This window comes from Lygodium microphyllum, chromosome 16 (genome assembly GCF_053477565.2).
Source record: "Lygodium microphyllum isolate KBCC chromosome 16, Lygodium_microphyllum_v1.1.10, whole genome shotgun sequence".
NCBI lineage: Eukaryota > Viridiplantae > Streptophyta > Polypodiopsida > Schizaeales > Lygodiaceae > Lygodium > Lygodium microphyllum.
Genome location: NC_141150.1, coordinates 122,986,085 through 123,009,815, shown reverse-complemented (window position 1 = coordinate 123,009,815; position 23,731 = coordinate 122,986,085). Strand labels below are relative to the sequence as shown.

General features: G+C 40.4%; 1 pseudogene; it reads left to right on the top strand.

Moving 5' to 3' along the window:
• Positions 1-19,131: 19,131 nt before the first annotated feature.
• Positions 19,132-20,159, top strand: LOC148023349 (uncharacterized; annotated as a pseudogene).
• The last annotated feature ends 3,572 nt before the right edge of the window (positions 20,160-23,731 follow it).

Below are 23,731 nucleotides of genomic sequence, written 5' to 3'. Positions count from 1 at the left end.
TGTAGATGCACAAAATGGTAATGCTGCACAGAATTCACAGCAGCACTCACAAAATATTAGTGGACCTGGAGCGTCCTCTAGCAGTGGTTCACATTCTTCGCCATGGACAGGCATATTGAGATCAGGAGAATCTTCTCAAAGTAATGCAGATAATGGTATGCAAGTATCACGAAAAGGAAAAGAGAAGGTTGATCAGCCCATGTTTGATGTGAATGCAGGTCACTCTTATGTGGATGGTGAATCCAGTGGCTCAGAACAGAGCATTGATGATGAGTTGGGTATTCCTTCTATTGTTACACCTAGAGTAAGGAAGACCAGGGATGTTTTGAGAGCACCTGGGAGTGAACCTACTTTGCGCAGGTCTACGAGAGCTAGGTATCCTGTGGATAGGCTGAAATATGATGGATTTACAGCCATTCACTATGCATATATGGTCAAAGTGATACAGGAACCAGAACCCACTTCTTTTGAGCAAGCCATGGGAAAAGAAAAATGGGAGAAAGCCATGGATGAAGAAATGGATGCCTTGGAAGCAAATGCTACATGGGAATTGGTATCTTTGCCTAAAGGTAAAAATGCAATTGGCTGTAAGTGGGTTTATAAGGTGAAGCACAATGCAGATGGTTCTGTGAATAGATACAAGGCAAGATTAGTAGTCAAGGGGTATGCACAAACATATGGCATTGACTATGAAGAAACATTCAGTCCGGTTGCAAGGATGGCAACCGTAAGAGCAGTCATTGCTATGGCTGCATCAAAGGGATGGTCTTTACATCAGATAGATGTAAAGAATGCCTTCTTGCATGGTGATTTGCAAGAAGAGGTCTATATGGAGCAGCCACCAGGTTATGTGCATGCTGTTCATCCTGAGTTTGTTTGCAGGTTGAAGAAAGCCTTGTATGGCTTGAAGCAAGCACCTAGAGCATGGTCTGACAAGATAGGACAGTATCTTGTCACTATTGGCTTTCAAATTTCCAAGGCAAATTTCTCACTTTATGTGAGAAAAACAGAGAAAGGTATTATGCTACTTGTCATTTATGTTGATGATTTGATTATGACAGGTGACAGTGATGAAGATATTCTTCATGTGAAAATGCTATTGAAGTAGAAGTTTGAGATGAAGGATTTGGGAGAGCTACGTTATTTCTTGGGCATTGAGGTGATTAGATCACCAAGTGGGATACAGCTCTTGCAGAGGCAGTATGGATTGGACATGCTGTCCAAATATGGGATGACAGGCTGTAAGCCTATTTCAGTTCCTTTGGAGCAGAATGTGAAGCTGAGCACAGATGCAGGTGAGCTTCTAGAAGACCCTACTATGTACAGACGCATAGTAGGAAGTTTGATTCATATGACTATTACCAGGCTAGATTTGAGCTATGCTGTTGGATTGGTAAGTCAGTTTATGCAGGCTCCAAGGAAACCACATTTGGATGCGGCTAGACGCATACTCAGGTATGTGAAGTCCACATTGCAGTATGAACTATTTTATGAGACTGGGGTTCAGATACAGTTGCATGGATACACTGATGCTGATTGGGCTGGTAGTATCTATGATAGACGATCTACCAGTGGATATGTGTTCTCTTTTGGGAGTGCTGCAGTCACTTGGAGCAGCAAGAAACAGCCTACAGTTGCCTTGTCGAGCACAGAGGCTGAGTACAGGGGTGCAGCAATGGCTGCATGTGAGGTAGCTTGGTTGCATAAGCTACTTTATGATATGCATCAGTCTACAGATGGGCCAGTTGTCATTTATTGTGACAACATGAGTAGTATACACTTGGCAAATAACCCAATCTATCATGCTAGAACAAAGCACATTGAGGTGCATTATCACTATGTGCGAGAGAGGGTTTTACTAGGTCTTATTGATCTAGTTTATGTTAGCATAGAGGATCAGGTAGCTGACATATTCACGAAGGCATTGGGCGCAGAGAAGCTGCGCAAGTTTAGAGACCTGCTTGGTGTGCAGGAATTGGGATTGAGCTCGAGAGGGAGTGTTGAGATATCGAGCTCCACTCGTGATACGCCAGGGTGACCATTGTGTATTTATGTCACCGACTTGTCAATTGCAGACGCGGTTGGTACACCGCCCATGAATAATAGCTACATGATAGCTATCCTTATCTACTCTAGTTCGTGGCTCAGTTAGTATGCCACCTTAGTTAGTTGAGTTTGGTTTGAGACCCATATATAGGGTTCTTCTATTTCTTTGTACTTGAGTTCTTTTTGGCTTCCACAACTAAGAAGAGGAAAACTGTTTTCAGCCTCCACCCTTGTGTGTATTCCCCCATTGTGCAAGCAAGAAAGCTTCAAGTGAGACTCCTTCCTTCTCTCCCACAATCTTGACAGAGGCTAGTGTTCTAAGCAATCAGCATGATATGCATTTCTGAAATATTCATTCAGCCTTTTATGAGATGCAATTGAATGAGATTTTGAAAAATTGGGATAGGAGAAGGGTCTTATCGATGCAATTCAGTGACTCACTGATTGCTAGTACTTACTCTTTTACAATATTTCAACTTGGGCAAAAGAAATTCAGCCAATCAATCGGATTAGAGTAAACAAATTCATCAATCAATGGATTCAGTCAATATGATTCAAGTATTATACTGAAATTTCAGATTGAAGCCTCTAATTCACTGATTGGAACTAATATGCATAAAGCAAGCATTGCATTCATGAATAGATGGATTCAAGCAAAGGTTGGCTAAGAATTTGATGAATAATGTTCAATTCTTTAATCTCTCAATCAAATGGATTAAGCTCAGCAATTGGATTAATGAGAGAGATTAAGAATTGAAGAAGAGTACCTTTGACATGGTTAAAGATGACTTGATCAATCTCATATGCTTGATAGAGCCCCTGGTTGTCCAATGTTGGTAAAATAATCCACAAGGCTTGTTTATCCGGTGCTTAAGAACAATCTTGGAGCCTCAAATGCTTGAAATTGAAGCATTAAACCCGTTTCCCCCAAATTTTTGCTCCATAGAAGCTCTTGATCTTCAATCTTTAATCATTTAGTGCTTAATCCTTGCAATTTGTTAAAGAATCCTTGCTGAGATGATTCCACTGGCTAAAAGGATGAAGAATCTTCAAGAAATTGTTAAGAAATGAAAGCTTGGGTTGAAGCTTTCATGGCTACCCATGGACTACTCATGTAGGGTTTCAAGAGAGTGAAAGGATGAGGAATATAGCCCTATTTTGGAGTAAACACACCAGGAAGTTGAAGATATCACTGCCAAGGATCATTTAGAAGCACCATAGCTGAAGATTGATTCAGGAGAGATGAAGAACAGAGCTGGAAAAATTAGCGCAGATTTCGGGCTGCTGTCCAGTCCACGTGGTAGTTCCTACAGACCATAAAATGGTGCTCCGCCTGTTGCATTTGATGTCTAGAGTGCCATTATGCAGGCCATTGTTGATGGAGAGCAAGGATCAGTGAGTAACGAAGAGATCTCAGCCAGAAAACTCCATGGAAGCTTGGGCAGAGCTTGAAAAAAGAGGAAAGGAAGATCTCTTTTGAAAAGTAACCGTAGTTTAGTCTCTAACTAAGCCCAGTTAACCATCCTTTACCCTAGTTACCTCCATTTTTGCATGAAATTTGATGACGTCCAGCCATTTAAGCCATTATCTGCCATATCTGAACTTGGATATCTCGAGATGTAGTCTCTTACTAACTGTAGATGTCCTGCAGCACTCCACTAGTCACTGTCTTGTACCATTTTTGTTTGAAATTGATTTTGAAATAGGAAAATGGGACTAAAATTTGAAGAAAAGAATGGATCAACGACTCAAGCTCTGATACCACTTGTCAGAGAGAGAACTAGGAAGAGAGAAAGAGGAGAGAGAAGACTGCAGAAGAGAGAGAAATACTGCAGGAAGAGAGAGAAGAAGAGTGACGAGGAGAGAGAAAGACTAGATTTACAGAGAGAAAGTCAGGAAAGAAGGGTAAGCCATAGAAGCTGTGAGCAAGAAGGGAGAGAAAGATTGTAATTGTATTAATGTATCAAAAAGATGTGAAAAATTACATATTCTCTCCTTTTATACCAATGTCAATGTGAAATGGCATAATATCAATATTATTAACACTAATTTGTTATTCCCAGCTTCTTACAGTATCTAGTCAATTTCTTTAATTAAAGCATGCATGAGTATTTATACACTCAATGTAATATATAAAAGTATTCTATGGGTGTGTGTGTGTCTAATTATGCTTAATTTGCCAAATTATAATTAGCGAGCGATAATCATGATTAGCAAAATTATGCACAATTAGTAAGAATTGATATTTTTCTTGCAAAATTAGATAGCATATAAGTATGATGTAATAACGAAACCCTCAAAAATCTATTAATATCTAATTATTAAAAATTAATCACTTTTCCTAATTATTGAAAGAAATTAGGGGAAATTAGATAATCTTAAAATTAAAAAGTGATATGAGTACCATGTGTGAAGATTAATGTAATGATTGAGAAAAATTTATGAAAATCTAATTTTGAATTAATTAAGGGTAGAAAATCACTTAATTAGAGTTAAAAATTGAACTAATTTAATTAAATAAAATTACAAAAATTATAGAAAATTAAGATTCTTGGAATTTTTGCAAAATTTTGAATTTTTAGAATTTAGAGATATTTTTCTATAATTTTTGCTAATTTTAGGAATTTTTAATCAAAATTTTCAGTTAAAAATGAGTTTTTAATTAAAGAAGATGCATAAATTTATAAAATTTGCATTAAAATACCTAGAACATTAGGAAATTCTAGTTTTATTTCAAAAATTTAAAATGAGATTAAATTTCAAAAATAATAAGGCAATTGTAACGGAAATTCATATTCGCACTCTATGCTAACCTCAATCTATATGCGAAAATTGTGTCAGTTTTTTTTTATTTTCCTCGTGAGCTTATTATTGTGTGTGAGTGAAAAATGGACCCAAAACATGCTCGCGAGTCCGTACACAATGAAGCCGGGACTAGCTGCGAACACGAAGCGTTGCGAGCAACACAACTACACACAATGTCTTCGCTACTACGAATGTACACGAGGTGAGTTGAAAAGCTTTCAATTACGAAGTTCTTGATTTAAATTAATGTCATAATTTAAAGGCATTGCATACGTGACCTTCGTCTTAGCCTAGGGACTAATTAAGAGAAACCTTGACCATAAATGCGGACAATCGTCCCACGAAACTCGCACATCTGTTTTAAAGTATTTTAAACTCAAAAGAATGTTTGATCTTCCCAAATGGAAGTGTTTGAATTTCCCAAATTTGTTTGGAAAAAAAAGAAAATTTTTAAAATAAGGAAAGTTTTAATGGGTAAAATTGAATTCTCGTCAGCTGGGCGGAATTGACGGCTTCGGTCGTGTGAATAAGTCCTATGGACGTATCCTCCACCCCATTGGGACATTTCCCCACTCTGGAAGGCTAGCGCATCGTAGCTTGAGATGGGATGAGCTGCTCATTTTTCTTGGGCAAGAGACAAGTGGTGCCAATAAGCCCGCCAAGCGAGGAGCATCTCCGAGGGGCAAGGGGACTTAGTGGGGGCTATGAGTCAATTAAAAATCCCTTAGTCGCTTAGGACGAGAAGCTAGCTACCCTCGTTGGTACTGCCGGATTCTAGATCTTTCGGTGTATTAGCATAGCGCCTAAGGCCGAGTCGATTGGAAGCGCAAGAGCTTGGAAAGCCATGCAATGGAAAGGCATTGGAAGCTCGGATGGGTTGTGCAATGGAAAGGCACTGGAAGCCCGGGAAAGGGTTGTGTTGTGGATGAACTCGGACGCCTCCATAGGTCATGCTGGGACGCAGAAACGTCAATGGAGGCAACATCATTAAATAAAAGTGAATGATTGTAATTGAACAATGAATTTAAATCAAAGTAGGGACTGTTTTCGGTAAACAATGTCTTATCTTGTTTGAAACGTTTGAAAGGCTATTTTAACGAACAAAGTATCGTAAATAAAGTAAAGGAACCTGTTTGTATATGTAAGAAGCTGAGAATAGGGAATTAGTGTAAATAATATTGACATTATGCCATGTCACACTGACATTGGTATATAAGGAGAGGACATGTAATTTTACATATCTTTTGACAAATCAATACATTTACAATCTTTCTCTCCCTTCTTGCTCTAAGCTTCCATGGCTTCTTCATCTTTCCTGTCTTTCTCTCTCCAATTCTAGTCTTTCTCTCTCCTCGTCACTCTTATTCTCTCTCTTCCTACAGTCTTTCTCTCTCCTCTGCAGTCTTTCTCTCTCTTCTTTCTCTCTCCCTGGTTCTCTCTCTGACAAGTGGTATCAGAGCCTAGTTTTCAGATCCTTCCTTTCTCTCTCCTTCTTTACATTTAGTTCCTTGTCAGTTTCAGGAAACCTTATTGTGCACAGGTACAGCATTGAAGAACTACAGCAGTCAAGAAGTACTAGACATGGCAGCTTTCTTGGACTCCACACAAGCTATGTTAGGAGGTTTGATCAAATTTGAAGGCATGGAGACAAAATGGCAGCTCGTTTTCCAACTTTGAGGTGAAATTTTAGGGTTTTTTTTTGGGAAAAAATCTACACAGGAGTTAAGGGAGAGTTAAACCACTGCTACTTTTGAAATAGAAGTCTTCTTCTACCTCTTTCAAGCTTTCTTGAGAGAGCTCCCATGGAGGACCTCTTGCTTCTATCTTTCTTCTTCTTCTTCTGCTTCTGCTTCTGCTTCTGCTGCTTCTTCTTCTTCTTCTTCTTCTCGTTCGTCCTCCTCGAGGTCATCGTCATCCCAATCCATCTACTTCAATCTTGCACCTACCGCCATGGATGATTCGTCATCGAAGCTGGCTTTGGCGAGGGAGTACTCATCGGATTCCCTGCTGCGGAGCCGTTTCTTTGTTTCGAGGCGGAAGGCTTCATGCTCGAGCTTGGAGTCCGCCATGGAAGCTGAAGGTGCGGCGAGAGCGGGCGCAGGAGCCGCGGGATGAGGATTCTTGGAGGAAGCCTTAGCGCTCATCTTGAGCATTGCTGAATTCAAACACAACATTGAGAGTGCATTTATGCCAGGGCCTGAAACCCCAACAATGGCAAAGCCATGCTGTGCTATTTCTGCGAGATCACAATATCATCGAACTCAAGGTGCTTCTTGATGAGACATTTGAATTTGCGTAGTGGAACAGTTTGCTTTCTATGTGACTGAGCTACCTTGTACAGGTCTTTATATGTTGGTTCTTCTGTCTCACTACTGCTACTTTCATCCATACCCTTCACATCAATAACAGAGCTAGGCGAAGTAGCATTGGAAACTTACGAACCAGAATTGTGCTGTGGCTGCATAACTCCAGGAGCACTTGTATTACCACTATGCACAGATATCACACAGTGTACAGCCCCTCAGCTACAACATAACAACGGAGACTTTCTACAAGAGGAAGCACATCTGTTGCATGCTGCATAGACTCGTACCTAAGAACCTCCATGTCTAACGGCTGAAGTGATGGGTGATCAGTAAAAAAAAAAACAGACTATGCCTTTAGCCGAGGATCACATTGTAGAAGTTTATCAAAATGGCGATTCAATACACCAATTGGGAACTGAACGCAATGATGCCTGCAAATGGTAGCAGCTGTCATCCACTGATGGATCACTTGGAGCATGTACCATCTCATCTATCACAGAGTCCATCTCCAATTCCATTTGCCAATCTTATCGTTCACACTTGAGTCATTTGCCACTTGAGTCATTTGCAGAATTGATCAGACAATAGAGAAGGGATCGCCTGATTTGACACCCCAAAACTTGCATTCACAGCTGCAGTCATAGACTGGTTCATTGCTGAGCTTAGTGCATTCATCACAGGGTTAACAACAAGATTCAGACCTGAAGTTCTTGATGGACCATAAGGAGCTCCAGTCGACATCATGCCGTGTGGTGCAGTGCCATATTGCATGGTCATTGGATTTGCTCCTGCCTGCATCCATCCATCATCCATGGTAGTCCTGAGTTCATTGCCACCCCACCAGCAATGACTTCCTGAATTGGAGGACTGCGCTCAATGGATAGAAGCTTCCTAAATTGATAGGTGGCTTCCAATTGTGAATGTGGATCTTCTGACCAGACTCCGGTAATCATGGCAGGGATTATGGAGCCTTTTGCTCGATTCAGGAGTGTAAATTCAACAAAATCACCCACCTGATAGCTGTGTACATCATCAATCAAAACCGTTCGCAGTGCCCTGCTGGAGATCATCGCAAAACAGAGAGGGCACTTCAGATGTTGAAACATCCAGAGGACTGAGCTCTAAGCCTGTAGAGCTGTGCACAACAGGAACAAGACCTGACTCTTTCTGACAACAATCCATCAGCGGCACTACAGGCTCAGAATTCTTCCCACTGCCTCCATCTGATTTCACATTTGATGAAAAAGCCTCAACCACATTCTCACTCTGCAAGCCACTGAATCCCACATCATGGCTTTGGCAAGTATTACCAGGTGCCTGAGGAAAAGAGTCTCTGCTTTCACTAATCACTGAATCTAAGCCTTTGTTGGTTATTACACCAGAACTCATGTGGCCCAAACCAAAAGAGCTGTCAACATCTCCATGCTTCAGTTTCACTCCAGGTGCCAAATTGACATGTTCCTTATTGCTCTCAGATGTGTCACTGTTGACAATGGTCGATGCAGCTAGCCCAACACCATTGGAATAACTTTCAGGTTCCCTGAAAGTCCCCTCATCAGGAATTTCTTTGGGTCTTTTGCCTTCTAATGCATCCGGGCTTACAATGGTACTCTTAAGAAGATCTGGGAGTGAAGCTAAATCTTTATTCTGCTCAAAATCACCTGGCATTGCTTCACTTTCACTAAGTGAACTTCTCAGATGAAAACGATCATCCATCACAGGGAGGACACTCCTTTCCAGATCCCCGCCGGACATCTCCTGTAGGACTATGCTGTGTCAAACTCGAATTCGACATCAATGACTTTATGTCCGCATGCACTCCACAGGCACTTCCTTTAATATCACTGTCAGGAAAGGGACTTGCATTCAAATCATCAACCAAAAAGTGACCCTGGGGAGCAGCAGATGATGATTTTCCTTGTGGTACACATTTAGGCACATCCTTTTGCTGAAGAAAAGGTTGTGAAATTGGTGGATGAATTGCTACACTGTTTGAGGTCCACCCAGCAGGTAGCATTTGTGCTACACCATCAGTTGCCACGTTTACAATATTTACACTTGACATGGGTGACTCTGATTTCCCACTGCTTGTGGGAAAAGATGTAGGGATGCAGTTCTAAATGTGCCTATCTAGTTGATGTGACAGTTTCAGATTACTTGAAGTTGAAAATAATCTGGCCACTGACCCCATTGCCAACAAGCCATCTTCAGGATGGTTCTTTGCATTGACATGTACCTGTCCTACTCTTGCAACATGATCGGACACAATGTCAGGATCTTGTTTTGTTGGAAACAAAGGCAACATCTTTGAAGGAAGTGAAGAATCTGAAGTTAACTTGTACCCAGAAGGCACTGACACTGGAGGCGTTCATGGTTCCTGAAAAGGTAAATAAGATGATCCTGATGGAAGATAATATTGGCTTTCAGTCCATTGTCTTCCATTCTCGTTGAAGAGTGTTCTCCTTCTGGATGTTGTAATCTGCCAGGCCTCGCTTCTCCTCATCTGCAATTCTACCCATGTTCTCAGAATCAGAAACTTTATTCAGCTCCAGGCATTTACCAGCCCCAGTTACTGCAGCACGACCATTAGAGCTTGATGGCTTCTGGGTGTCTTAAAACTCTTGTGACATATACCTCTATATCATTGGTAGAACTTGTAGCTTCAACAATCTAGTGTTGTTCTTTGCAAGTGAATGAGGCACCTGCCCCTTGATATGGAGGATTGGTGCTGATCAACCTCAGTTAGAGAATAACATTGAGCTGAGAGGCAGATTTTCTGTTTTACAGAAGAAGATGCTAGTTTTTGACAACAACTGAACCATTTGAGTGGATAGAAGCATCTGAAGCTAGTGGAAGTGCCTTCAGAAGGCTCTGACTGCATTGTACCACAGGCCTATCCAGAGAGAGCTGGCTTTCCTATCTCAGAAAGCTTGCTCTGCAACTCACCTTCTGTCATTCGGTTTCTGATATGCAGAGTTTGGAGTTTTAAGTGTGGCAACAGACATCCTAAAGAGAACTCATTTTGTGCAGCATATGTCTACTTAACTTTCAACTCATCTAGCTCTTCCAACATTTTGCTAAGAGCTGTAATAGATGCCAACTCAGTAGACCTGACATGCTTGAGCAGCAACCAAAGCCTCATTAACAGAGCCATGTTCTTCAATCGTTGAACCTGTAGAACTTGTAGAATTCTGATCAACATGTTTTAGCTCTCTTGTGGAAAACATCCATGAACGAACCACCATCTGAGGATATATAGGCTTTGGGGATGCAAATCAGTATACTCATTGATACTTTGTGTGCCCATGAGCTGAGACATAGGGAACGACATGAGGCCATCTTGTCAAGAATGGATCAGATGGTTAAATCTACTGATCAGACCAAGGCTTCTATTGATAAGTTGGTAGAATCCAACGAGCAACTCATGGCACAAATTGCTAAATTTATGCAGTTGCAAATGGCATCAAAAGAAGTTAATGAAAAGGCTTGTTCAAACAGTGACCCTTCAGTCCCACTTCAGCCATCCAACCAAAATGGTCATGGAGATGGGATCATTGGAAGAAGAGGCATTCCAAAAAATGGTTATGCTCATGGCCAGCATCAATATGCTGATGGTACACCTGAATCAAATGCTTATGCCTATGGACAACATGTATATGCTGATGAGTATCATCCCATTGAACCTTGGCAGCAAAGTGGTTACTATGGTCAACATGCTTATGCTTATGAGCATCCATCTCTTCAACAACAAGATTTGGATAATGAACAACATGATCAACAAGAGGATGAGCAAGAAGAGGACCAAGAAGATGTACAAGAAGTGAACAATGAAGAGCAAGATGTACAAGCTGATGGCATCTTCATTGATGAATCACATGAAACACTTGCAGATGTAGATGGTCATGTTGAAGGTTTTAGACTCTTAGAGAAATCTCATGATGATATTTTTGGGCATCAGTTTACACTTAATCAAGGTCTACAACAGCCATTGAATGCATTTGATAATGAGTACCTTGATCATGGTTATGATGACCGGCACATGTTTCATGATGATATAATACATGATTTGGGCATACATGAATATGAAGATGGCATTGTGCTTCCCTATGATCCAGGGGATTATGGATGTGATCATGGATTTGATTATGGGGATACTTCATCATATCCATTTGATCCGGGTGGATTGGAGTATGTGGTTGAGAGGCATTCTATTCTCCTAGACAATCATTATGATGGAATACCTTTTGATCCAGGAGGTTTTAAGCAAGATTTTGCACCTTCATTTTCCACTTACGATCCTCTCCATTACTTTTTACAAACTAGTGCTTTTCCTATTTTTGTAGCCCTTGTATCAGAGTAGTACTCTGTTTCATCTATCCTTTTCTAGTCTTTCAGGTTTGTTTTTGAGGACAAAAACTTTTGGGAAGGGATGGATTGTAAGAAGCTGAGAATAGGGAATTAGTGTAAATAATATTGACATTATGCCATGTCACACTGACATTGGTATATAAGGAGAGGACATGTAATTTTACATATCTTTTGACAAATCAATACATTTACAATCTTTCTCTCACGTCTTGCTCTAAGCTTCCATGGCTTCTTCATCTTTCCTGTATTTCTCTCTCCTCGTCACTCTTATTCTCTCTCTTCCTGCAGTCTTTCTCTCTCCTTTGCAGTCTTTCTCTCTCTTCTTTCTCTCTCCCTGGTTTTCTCTCTGACAGTATATGTAAAACAATGTGGTAGTAATTAGGAAACATTGGACCCTTCAAGGAAAGTGGGGAATTGGTAGTCCCGACGACTCCGATTCATGGCCGGGTGGATCTGATAAGTCAGATAGCTTTCCAACAATTCTAGGTCTGTAGGAGACGGTAAGGATGAGAACCCAAATAAAACTTGTTTTAGGGGAAAGGTTAACAGTCGCGCCTCACACTTGATGGGGAAAAAGGCGTTAACTCTATGAACCAAGTGCAAGGTTTATTTACTGTAATCTTGAGGTCGCAGATCTTGATTAACAATTAGAGGCTTTAAGAGACCGTGTTTCCCCTGCGAGGTAGATAATAGACTATGTTGAAGCAGTACATTTTTAAAAGTGTACAAATTTAGCTTTCTTTTTGTACATTTTTTGAAGGAGTAATTACCGTATTCGCAAAGGAGTCTTGTGCTATATGTGTGTGCATACTCATTGGTCGAAAGGGATCCGAAAACAGACAAAGTATGTGCACATTAGACTCAATTCAATTAATGAGGAATTGCTGGGAAAAATGCAAAATTGAATGGTGAAAAGGCTTAGGGAAAAAACCATGGTTTTGGGCACATGGTTTGGGCATGTGTGGTGCATGAGGCAACCACTGCCAAGTGTCAGGAGCATGTGAGAAGGCGCCTCTTCTAGAGAGAGAATGGGCTCAGTTAACTGCTCCTAACACCCTCTCACTAAGGCCCTGCACTCCCCTATATAAAGACCCCATCCTTAGCCATTTTTAGAGAAAATTCGAGAGCAAAATTTGAGAGAAAATTTAGGGTTAAGCTTTAGAGAAATTAGGGTTAGGGTTTGTGAGATTAGGGTTTCACATTAGGGAAAACCCAAATTTCCTAATCACTCATTAGATTTAGAGAGAAGTTGACAGCGAAGGAGCAAGGACCATAAGCGCTAAGGTAATCTTGTAATTTTCAAGTTGCATATCCTCTTAATTGCTACAAATTAATGAATTTCAGTACTAGATTAAATTCTTACTCTCTTAATTAAGCTCAATTAGAGCTCAATTACTCTCCTTCTCTCTACATTAATCAAAATCCTCTTACGTATCTAGTCAATTTCTTTAATTAAAGCATGCATGAGCATTTATACACTCAATGTAATATATAAAAGCATTCTATGCGTGTGTGTGTGTATAATTATGCTTAATTTACCAAATTTTAATTAGCGAGCTCTAATCACAATTAGCAAAATTATGCACAATTAGCAAGAATTGATATTTTTCTTGCGAAATTAGATAGCATATAAGTATGATGCAATAAAGAAACCCTCAAAAATCTATTAATATCTAATTATTAAAAAGTAATTACTTTTCCTAATTATGGAAAGAAATTAGGGAAAATTAGATAATCTTAAAATTAAAAAGTGATGTGAGTACCATGTGTGAAGATTAGTGTAAGGATTGAGGGAAAATTATGAAAATCTATTTTTGAATTAATTAAGGGTATAAAATCACTTAATTAGAGTTAAAAACTGAGCTAATTTAATTAAATAAAAGTAAGAAAATTATAAAAAATTATAATTCTAGAATTTTTTGTAGAATTCTAAATTTTCAAAATTTAGAGAGTTTTTCCTATAATTTTTACTAATTTTAAGAAATTTTAATCAAATTTTTGAGTTAAAAATGACTTTTTAATTAAAGAAGATGGAGAAATTAATAAAATCTGCATTAAAATACCTAGAAAATTAGGAAATTTTAGTTTCATTTCAAAAATTTGAAATTAAATGAAATTTTAAAAATAATAAAGAAATTGTAACGGAAATTCATATTCGTACTCTACGCTAACCTCAATCTATATGCGAAAATTGTTAGTTTTTTTTAATTTTCCTCGTGAGCTTATTATTGTGTGTGAGTGAAAAATGGCTCCAAAATGCGCTCGTGAGTCCGTACACAACGAAACCAGAACTAGCCGCAAACACGAAGCGTTGGGAGCAACCACCACTCACAATGTCGTCGCTACTACGAATGTACACGAGGTGAGTGGAAAAGCTTTCAATTACGAAGTTCTTGAATTAAATTAATGTCATAATTTAAAGGCATTGCATACGCGACCTTAGTCTTAGCCTAGGGACTAATTGAGAGAAACCTTGACCATAAATGTGGACAATCGTCCCACGAAACTCGCGCATCTGTTTTAAAGCATTTTAAATTCAAAAGAATGTTTGATCTTCCCAAATGGAAGTATTTGAATTTCCTAAATTTGTTTGGTAAAAAAAGAAAATTTTTAAAATAAGGAAAGTTCTAATGGATAAAATTGAATTCTCGCCAACTGGGTAGAATGGACAGCTTTGGTTGTGTGAATAAGTCCTATGGGCGTATCCTCCACCCCATTGGGACATTTCCCCACTCTAGAAGGCTAGCGCATCGTAGCTTGAGATGGGATGAGCTACTCATTTTTCTTGGGCAAGAGACGAGTGGTGCCAATAAGCCCGCCAAGCGAGGAGCATCTCCAAGGGGCAAGGGAACTTAGCGGGGGCTATGAGTCAATTAAAAATCCCTTAGTCGCTTAGGACGAGATGTTAGCTACCCTCATTGGTATCGCCGGATTTTAGATCTTCTGATGTATTAGCATAGCGCTTGAGGCCGAGTCGATTGGAAGCGTAGGAGCTCGAAAAGCCGCGCAATGGAAAGGCACTGGAAGCCCGGATGGGTTGTGCAATGGAAAGGCACTGGAAGCCCGGGAAAGGGTTGTGCTGTGGATGAACTCGGACACCTCGACAGGCCATGCTGGGACACAGAAACGCCGATGGAGGTAGCGTCATTAAATAAAAGTGAATGATTGTAATTGAATAATGAATTTAAATCAAAGTAGGGACTGTTTTCGGTAAACAATGTCTTATCTTGTTTGAAACGTTTGAAAGGCTATTTTAACGAACAAAGTATCTTAAATAAAGTAAAGGAACCTGTTTGTATATGTAAAACAGTGTGGTAGTAATTAGGAAACACTCGACCCTTCAAGGAAAGTGGGGAATTGGTAGTCCCGACGACTCCGATTCATGGCCTGGTGGATCAGATAAGTTGGATAGCTTTCCAACAATTCTAGGTCTGTAGGAGACGGTAAGGATGAGAACCCAAATAAAACTTGTTTTAGGGGAAAGGTTAATAGCCGTGCCTCACACTTGATGGGGAAAAAGGCATTAACTCTATGAACCAAGTGCAAGGTTTATTTACTGTAATCTTGAGGTCGCAGATCTCGATTAACAGTTAGAGGCTTTAAGAGACCGCATTTCCCCTTCGAGGTAGATAATAGACTATGATGAAGCAGTACGCTGATGCGAAGAGATCGGATAGACAATTTGCAGAGGGCGATAAAGTTTTCCTTTGAGTACGACCCAAAAGAAGTTCACTATCCCTAGTGAAGTATAAGAAGCTCAATGCAAGGTATTGTAGACCCTACACTATTACCAAAACGATAGGATCCCAAGCCTACAAACTAGACCTACCGACACATCTCAAGGTACATAATGTTTTTCATGTAAGTCTGTTAAAACCTTACTTACCGAACCCAGATCATGTACTTGACGATGAGCAGATTGTCATGCCAAGTCAGAGTATTCTTGAGTTACAACCTAAAAGAATAGTGGAGACTCGGGAAAGGATTCTTAGGAATCGAGTCCTAAGAGAGCATTTGGTACAATGGAAGGACTACCCAACCGAGGATGCGACATGGGACGACGAAGTTTCACTTCTCAAGGATTACCCTCAGTTCTTTGCGAGATGAGGACATCTCAAGTCCTTATGTTGGGGAGAATGCAATATCCCAACTCGAGGTTGTGCTATTCCGAATCTTTTTCTTACGAGAACTTTAAAGAGAATTGAGTTTTTAAAAGTGTACAAATTTGGCTTTCTTTTTGTACATTTTTTGAAGGAGTAATTACCGTATTCGCAAAGAAGTCTTGTGCTATATGTGTGTGCGTACTCATTGGTCGAAAGGGATTGGAAAACGGACAAAGTATGTGCACATTAGACTCAATTCAATTAATGAGAAATTGCTATGAAAAATGCAAAATTGAATGGTGAAAAGGCTTAGGGCAAAAACCATGGTTTTAGGCACATGGTTTGGGCATGTGTGGTGCATGAGGCAACCACTACCAAGTGTCAGGAGCATGTGAGAAGGCACCTCTTCTAGAGAGAGAATGGGTTTAGTTAACTGCTCCTAACACCCTCTCACTAAGGCCCTGCACTCCCCTATATAAAGACCCCATCCTTAGCCTTTTTTAGAGAAAATTTCAGAGAAAAATTTGAGAGAAAATTTAGGGTTAAGCTTTAGAGAAATTAGGGTTAGGGTTTGTGAGATTAGGGTTTCACATTAGGGAAAACCCTAATTTCCTAATCACTCATTAGATTTAGAGAGAAGTTGACAGCGAAGGAGCAAGGACCATAAGCGCTAAGGTAATCTTGTAATTTTCAAGTTGCATATCCTCTTAATTGCTGCAAATAAATGTCTTTCAGCACTAGATTAAATTCTTACTCTCTTAATTAAGCTCAATTAGACCTCAATTACTCTCCTTCTATCTACATTAATCAAAATCCTCTTATGTATCTAGTCAATTTCTTTAATTAAAGCATGCATGAGCATTTATACACTCAATGTGATATATAAAAGCATTCTATGCGTGTGTGTGTGTCTAATTACGCTTAATTTACCAAATTTTAATTAGCAAGCGCATCACGATTAGCAAAATTATGCACAATTAGCAAGAATTGATATTTTTCTTGCAAAATTAGATAGTATATAAGTATGATGTAATAAAGAAACCCTCAAAAATCTATTAATATCTAATTATTAAAAAGTAATTACTTTTTCTAATTATAGAAAGAAATTAGGGAAAATTAGAGAATCTTAAAATTAAAAAGTGATGTGAGTACCATGTGTGAAGATTAGTGTAAGGATCGAGGGAAAATTATGAAAATCTATTTTTAAATTAATTAAGGGTAGAAAATCACTTAATTAGAGTTAAAAATCGAGCTAATTTAATTAAATAAAACTAAGAAAATTATAGAAAAAACAAATTCTAAAATTTTTTGCAAAATTTTGAATTTTTAAAATTTAGATATTTTTTCCTATAATTTTTGCTAATTTTAGGAAAATTTAATCAAATTTTTGAGTTAAAATGACTTTTTAATTAAAGAAGATGCAGAAATTAATAAAATCTACATTAAAATACCTAGAAAATTAGAAAATTCTAGTTTTATTTCAAAAATTATAAATTAGAATTAATTTTTAAAATAATAGGGTAATTGTAACGGAAACTCATATTCACACTCTACGCTAACCTCAATCTATATGCGAAAATTGTGTCAGTTTTTTTTAATTTTCCTCGTGAGCTTATTATTGTGTGTGAGTGAAAAATGGCCCCAAAACGTGCTCGTGAGTTTGTACACAACGAAGCCGGGACTAGCCGCGAACATGAACCGTTGGGAGCAGCCACTACATACAATGTCGTCGCTGCTACGAATGTATACGAGGTGAGTGGAAAAGCTTTCAATTACGAAGTTCTTGAATTAAATTAATGTCATAATTTAAAGGCATTGCATAAGCGACCTTATTCTTAGCCTAGGGACTAATTGAGAGAAACCTTGACCGTAAATGCGGACAATCGTTCAACGAAACTCGCGCACGTGTTTTAAAGTATTTTAAATTCAAAAGAATGTTTGATCTTTCCAAATGGAAGTGTTTGAATTTCCCAAATTTGTTTGAAAAAAAGCAAAATTTAAATAAGAAAAGTTCTAATGGGTAAAATTGAATTCTCACCAGCTGGGCGGAATTGATGGCTTCGGCCGTGTGAATAAGTTCTATGGGCGTAACCTGCACCCCATTAGGACGTTTCCCCACTCTGGAAGGCTAGCGCATCATAGCTTGAGATGGGATGAGCTGCTCATTTTTCTTGGGCAAGAGACGAGTGGTGCCAATAAGCCCGCCAAGCGAGGAGCATCTCCGAGGGGCAAGGGGACTTAGCGGGGGCTATGAGTTAATTAAAAACCCTTAGTCGCTTAGGACGAGATGTTAGCTACCCTCGTTGGTACCGCCGGATTCTAGATCTTCCAGTGTATTAGCATAGCGCCTGAGGCCGAGTCGATTGGAAGTGCAGGAGCTCGGAAAGCCGCGCAATGGAAAGGCACTGGAAGCCCTGATGGGTTGTGCAATGGAAAGACACTGGAAGCCCGGGAAAGGGTTGTGTTGTGAATGAACTCGGACACCTCGACAAGCCATGTTGGGATGCAAAAAGGCCGATGGAGGCAGCGTCGTTAAATAAAAATGAATGATTGTAATTGAAAAATGAATTTAAATCAAAGCAGGGACTGTTTTCGGTAAACAATGTCTTATCTTGTTTGAAACGTTTGAAAGGCTGTTTTAACGAACAAAGTATCGTAAATAAAGTAAAGGAACCTTTTTGTATATGTAAAACAGTGTGGTACTAATTAGGAAACAGTGGACCCTTCAGGGAAAGTGGGGAATTGGTAGTCCCGACGACTCCGATTCATGGCCGGATGGATTCGATAAGTCGGATAGCTTTCCAACAATTCTAGGTCCGTAGGAGACGGTAAGGATGAGAACCGAAATAAAACTTGTTTTAGGGGAAAGGTTAACAGGCATGCCTCACACTTGATGGGGAAAAAGGCGTTAACTCTATGAACCAAGTGCAAGGTTTATTTATTGTAATCTTGAGGTCGCAGATCTTGATTAACAGTTAGAGGCTTTAAGAGACCGCTGCGAGGTAGATAATAGACTACATTGGTTTCTCATAATCCCTTCGGTATTCCAGTCGAGATGAGGGAGGTCGTCAACCGCATACGTACTAAAAGTGTATTAGGCTATCAAAGGTTAGTCTTCCCCGAGTTGGGGTCGGCACCTCACACAAATTCAAGAGAAGTCGAGTACCATTGCACAATTGAAGAATACCATTCAATGAATGAAAGAGACTCCACTGGGAGCAAGGGAGCGTAAATGGATCTTTAGTTCTATAGAGACACTTGCGCTCGATGGTGGTGCTTGCAAGAGGAGAGTGTTAGTAACTAAGTGAGCATACTCTTCCCATCAAGTTTCAATTAAAACATACATTTTCATGTTAACACTAACAAGTTGCCGATGTAATCTCAAAAGTTTTATTCAAGAGGTGTGTGCTAGTGAGACTCGCTCTGATCGTGCATATCTTATGTTGAGATGCCTCAAGCCAATAGACATCATCTCCTTCCTCCATAAATCAGAGTCAAAGCGCATGAGGGATGCAATCACTAAGGAGGTAATGCAAAAATTTTCCAACATAGTGTTTGAGCCTGACGTCCAGATTTTTAAAAAGCGCTCGGGGTCGAGGAATGGATCAAGTGCATCTGTAGAGGCAAATGGATATCAATATACAAAGTTCAATAATATTTTTGTTGACCTGAGAAAACTTCAACAAGCAATGATCTCTAAGTAGGTGAGGGCACACATTTTTACAATGTATGACCTTTGTGTTCTTATAATGTATGACCTCTATGTTTTGTAGTGCTAGGAGAGAAGTTGGCTTTCGTGTTGAAGCTGGATGAGTGTGTCTCAAATAGTTAAGGGTCAAAGGCCTGAGAGGATTAGCGTAACACTCATGAATGATGCCTTATTCTGTGCAAAGCGAGAAGATTCCATGCTCCAGATAGACCCTCTTTTAGTGTCCAATCGGAGAAGGAGATATGGTGGCTAGGTGCATTCGAAGTTCCCAAAGAAATGCACGAGGTCCTCCACTGGATGTTTGATAGAATTCCATATATAACAGAGACAATTTGTGCTCAAATGATGTCAGGCAAGAAGTTGGATGTTCAAGGATTTTGAACATTTGAAGTGGAGTGGCATTTGGGTGGAGATTTGAAGACAATTAAGTGCTTGCTTGGATGCAAGCAAGGTGCCAATTGTTTGTTGCCTTGCCCATTCTATACTCGTGGATACAAGAAACCAAGGGAGGGTCAAAATGTCACTTCACGAGGGAAGAGACTAGAACAAAGCACCACCGCACAGCCGGAAGCTCAAGATGGCGGTGGGGGTGAGGATGCAAAAAGACAATGGGACACATCTATGTTGAGCTGCCCCATGCTTGACAAGCCAGATAGGGCATGCTTGGATCGTGATTGGAATCCTATCATTGACTTCCCACTCAGTAATGTTTATTTCTGCACATTACATGCATTCATGCGTATAGTTGATCGTTTTTTGAAGCTTCATATTGATTATTCATTCACCATGAAGCCCAATGAAAGATCTCAACAGATGGACTGACCCAAGTAGAGGCCCTTCTGAATTCAATCGGGTGTCATGGTGGAAATGTTTCCATTGTGGCTAACAAAAACTCTAGCGTCACTCATGAGATTGCTCAACAAGTATCCATGAGTGGTGCAAAAGCGAGAAGGTTTCTTCAAAGGCCACCCTCAAAGATGACAAGAGCTCATCATGAGGACGGAGAAGATGATGAGGTGCAGTCGGAAGAGTAGATGTGGGAGCTGTGGAAGGAATTATGCAAGTGCACCACCGACAACGATCCAAATCCAATGGTCGATAATCGAAGAAAGCAAGTGTGGACATCTTTTGACAAAATGGTTAAGCTAATGTCTCGTTCAAGCACAACGGAACAACAACGTACAGAGTTTCAAGATCGTCTAGTCAAGTTCACGACAGCAGTCATTAATGCTTGGGGTGAAACAAGCATAACCCATTATATGGTATGCCATTCTAACACATCGAATATGGGACTAAAAATAGACACGCACTAATAATACTTCTTTTGTTTGGTGGGATGGTGCAATACATTTTATTTGCACATGGGACCTACTTCATGAATACATATGTGTTGCTTGACATTTGGAGTACACAAGGCATGGAAAAGTCGCACTACCAGGCGAGGGGGGTTTATTTCAAAAATACGCATCATGGAGGTGGTAGAGTATGGTCAAACTACTTACAAGAGATGTTTAATTAGTTCTTTCAAAGCACATTTGGACATAAGCGAGACATGGAGCATGCGTGAAACTCTGAAATTGCGAGACAAGCCGGACGATGAGCCCGCCCATCACCGTTCTGAGGCATGGAGAAGTACACGTGGCCTTGCAGCCCATGCTACTTAGTGTCAAACTAGGGTGCGTGTAGGCAAAATATGGGCAAGGAACTCCTAAGGCCATATTGTATCTTTGAAGAAATTTTCAATTTATGTCATTTTTGAATTAAAATTGGTGTAACGCGTGAAACCCCCCGAGGAGGGTGGACATTATTGGGCGGCCGAATGTGAACGACAACCTCCGATTTAAAACCTCATTCTCTCACAACTTCATAACATTCCACCCACGATACTTCTCCTCACATGGCACGCATTAAGCAAACTGCACGTGCAAATGTGCAAAACCGTAACACGCTCCAAGGTACTCAATGTCCATGGAGACCCGATGAGACCGATAGGGCCTCCACATCAGTACCACACAAAGAACAGAGTGTAACGTGGGGCATCCATACACTACGAACTCCAGGACGACGTGCGGCCTCATAGTCCATAGGTAACGCGCCCTCAACATCTACAGCAACAATGGGCCGGATTAAGATGATGGGAGGCCGCCGGTGCTTAATAGGAGGGTACATCGACGATGAGCCAGACACGGACCCAGAGGAGCCGTAACCCATTCAGACGAGGAGCCTAGTGTAGGCGGCAAGGCACCATGGGAGGACATGGAGATCCCTTCCATCCACGCATCAGGCCCTCGAGGCAAGGTACTACCTCCTCGAGCTCTACGAACCACAGAAATGCCTGTAGAGCCTGAAGATGAACAAAACAATGAAGATGATGAGCAGCAGCCTAGCAATGAAGGGCAGGAGCTACAAGACGTACTTCAATAGTAGCAACACGCCCTTGCATGGCGCATTAGAGGCAAGCGTAATTAGAAACCTCAAATGTAATCTTCCTTCTGTAATGAAAAATACTTTTGTCTATGACTATGTCAGAGCGCTCTAGCTCCTTTTCGATTGTGTAATTAACTAATTGTACACAAGCGCTCTAGCTTAAAATTCTTGTTTTGATATTTTTTCTCATCTATAAAAGTTCTTGCGGATGACACGAGACTTGCGCACCGACCTACGTGCTGGTGATGAATTTATTTTTTTGTCAGCTGTCTGCTAGGGGCTCCTGTGTGGCCATTAATCAGCCTTCCAAGGATTTTGGATGGCTGATCTACGCGCCTCTCTGGCCAAGGCCCCTACAGCCACACAGGAGCCCCTAGCAAAGCTGACAAAAAAAGAATTCATCACCAGCACATACCTGTCTGTTAGTGCACAAGTCTCGTATCGTCCATATCAAAGCAATAACTTTAATTTCGACTGAACAAAAAGGAATGAACAGAAGTTGTGCAACAAAACATGTGTTTTCATTAAAAATCATGTTTACATTCTACCGTCATTTCCAAGAAGTTTATTTACAAAGTTTGTGCAATGCCGCTTGGCTTTAGGGACCTTAGCAAGCAAAAGGGTTTTGGTCATGGCATCAAGATCATCACTGCCTAAGCTTCGGTGTATCCCTATGTGGGCAAGCACTTTACCCCGGAATCCTGTGCTAAAGGTACCTATAGCTAGACCCTTCCTCACTAGGATTACATAGTTAGCCCCTTGGTTTATAGGGGAGAGGCACAAAAATTTTGAGAGGGCTTTCACTGCCCATACATAGAATCGGTCGAAGGGTGTGAAGTCTATGTGCAGGATGGCAATATCTTCCTTTGGCATCCTCTCGATATAGTGTACGATTGCCGCTTGTGGGCCGAATGCCTTGCGTGTGGCTCACCCATGCATCCATGTCAATTACGTTCTCCAAGTACAAGACATATTAGCACTAGCAGTAAAAACCAAACTGTACTGAGTGACATAAGGCGTTTGTTTACCTCATCCAAATCGTCTTCCTCTTTGTTCGTGTTGAGGTTAATGGAAGACCTTTTGTGTGTGGTGTCTTTTTCTAGCTTGGAGTCGGGCAGGGGGTGCATCGTCCTCTGCGACGAGCAATGCTTGGATGGCCATGAATTCCTCTTCTGACACTAGGACTTGCTCTACATTCTCGACCTCCTAGTTCATGAGGGTGACAATTTCTAGTACAGAATCACCAAGGGGGAGGAGCATGTCACTCGGGGGGTCAGCAGTGTTGTCTAAGGGGAATTCAATCTTGATGGCAAGCATCCCCCAAGCATTCATGCATTCGAAGGTTGCATGCTTTATCCAAATCATGGAGAAAAACAGGTAATATCTCGCCCTCGTTAAGCTGTAGAGGAATCCATTTACCCTTTTTAAGCATCCAATGCTCATAATGAAAGAGAATATACAATGTTGTGCGAGATCTTAGGTATCTTATGCTAATATTTTGCCCCATGTTGCATCTATAAGTGTACCCATTGTGCAGTCCTTCCTCCACAATTGCACATTTCTCACCAAGTAATGCCTCAAAAAGCTCAAATTCAACCTCCTTGTATACAAACATAGTAGTAGTTTGGTTGAATGGAAGGTCATGAAAAATGTGCACAAAGACATGGATTGCGCTACACCAACTCAAACCCAGAGATCTATACGTTGTTCCAAACTTCATTGATGAACAAATATCCATACTCGTCTTATGCTTGAGGGAAAACGCTGACCAAGCATCTAGTTGGGGCCATTCTAAGCTATGAAGATCAGGTGGTAAGAGAGGTTCGAGTTTACCATACTCTCCCGCTTTATTAGGAATAATATACGTATGTGAATAAAAGAATACCCTCCTCTGATTGAGCTGTGATGGAGGCATTCCAGCGAACATCACCTCCCCAATGCTCGTATGAATCGATGTGAATGTACCC